This window comes from Petaurus breviceps, unplaced genomic scaffold (genome assembly GCF_028583685.1).
Source record: "Petaurus breviceps papuanus isolate PSGF00001 unplaced genomic scaffold, PetGlider_PUasm1.0 90734, whole genome shotgun sequence".
NCBI classification, from domain to species: Eukaryota; Metazoa; Chordata; class Mammalia; order Diprotodontia; family Petauridae; genus Petaurus; species Petaurus breviceps.
In genome coordinates this window covers 5603639-5605552 of record NW_027187327.1, presented here as the reverse complement: position 1 = coordinate 5605552, position 1914 = coordinate 5603639, and positions in this window count along the sequence as shown.

The window sequence follows — 1914 nt, the reverse complement described above, 5'->3', positions numbered from 1 at the left end:
GAGAGAGAGAGAGAGAGAGAGAGAGAGAGAGAGAGAGAGAGAGAGAGGAGCATACCAATAAATTATCTTTTATGTATATACACATAATTGACTCATATTATAACTACTTTACATTTCTATATTCCTTTATAGTTTTTAATGTGCTTTCACAGTGTAACATCTGATTCCCCTACACTAACCATAAGGATTGCTGAAAAAAGGTGGAATTACCATCATTTTATAGAAACTGAATCCCTAAGAGTGTCAGTACCCTGTTCTAGCTTCACACAACCAATAAATATCAGTCTTGACTAAAATGAAGTCTTCTATTTCAAAGTCAAATTATTTTCCCATTATATTATATTATGCAAATAACAACTCAAAAACTTAGGGTAGATTTTTTTTGTTTGTTGAATCTATAACTTTATTGGTATTTGGTACCTCCATTGAGGAAACTCGACAAACATAGTCTAGGTGAGTTAACTGAGGAAGTGAGAGTTTCATAACTGACCTAGGGACATACGACTAGCATGTGTCAGAAATAGAACTTGAATACATGACTTCTTAATTTCAAGACAAGCTCTCAATCCACTACACAACACTCCCTTAAAAGTAAACCATTAATGTGTGGACTCCATAAAGTATATGACAAGAACAATATTTTGGTTTCCATAAGGGACATGATTCTGATTATACTTCAACATTTAAAATAGAATAAGAATTCCTTAGATGCTCATGGATATCAGACTTCATTTCATCCAGTTTGTACCTAAACCAGAATTCTATCTAAAACAACCATAACAAGTGGACTTCTAACTTTCACTCAAGGACCTACAGAGATGGGAAATATGTCATATACCAAATCAGCTCATTCCACATTGAGATAGTTCTAATTGTTAGGAAGATTTCACTGACACTGAACCAAAAATTTCCTCTCCTTCAGAGTAGGATGAATTGATGCAGTGAAGTGAGCAGAAGCAGAATAATTCTCACAAGGACAGCCATGCGGTCAAAAAAAACTTTAAAATATATAAGAATTCTGATTAATGCAATGATAAAGTCTCCAGAAGGCCTCATATGAAGCACATTACTACTATACTCAGATGAAGTACATTATTGACAGGGATATGATGGATGCAAGATGCATAAACTAACATTTTTAACAGGGTCACTGTCTGGATTCATTTAGACTGACTATGCTTACATTTAAAAGGTATTTTTTTTCTTTCTTCTCTTTGTATTTTGCTATGTGTATGGAATTTTCTCTCTTTTTTGGTATATAAGTTGAAATTTAAATGCAAGAAAATATATTCAAATCTATTACAAGTCTGCTTACTTAAACACAAACATTGCAGTTGTAAAAAGAGGGAGGAAACAGGAAGGTCAAGAAATCTAGATTGTGAAGAGTTTACAAGTCTAAATTGTATAAATCAGTGCAAAGTAGTTGGGAATTCAAGAACCATATGTTTAATAGAGTTTATTTGGGAGGAAGACAAAACAACACTCAGATAGTGTCCTGAGAAACAAGATGGGAAAATCTCTAGGAGGGGTTTAAGTAATCGAGTCATTTCCTATTTCCCTGGAAGGACAGTGGTACAACCATCATGAGTTTGAAAAGAAAGCCATGCCTTCATGAAGGGATAGGGAGTGAAACACTTGGAAAGGAAAATTCACAATGCAGAAGTCCATACTTGTGTCCATGAAAAGGCAGGGATAGCAAATTCCTTAAGCCCTAACCTCTGGGGTGAATGATAGCTCCACTATCCCTGATCACCACGTGTAACTTATGAGATACATTTTATAAGAATAATCTACATATCCTAATATAATAAGGAAATAGACTCCTGTAAATAAGGATAGAAAGAGAGAGAGAGAAAGGAAAGAAAGAGAGGGAAGGAAGGAAGGAAGGAAGGAAGGAAGGAAGGAAGGAAGGAA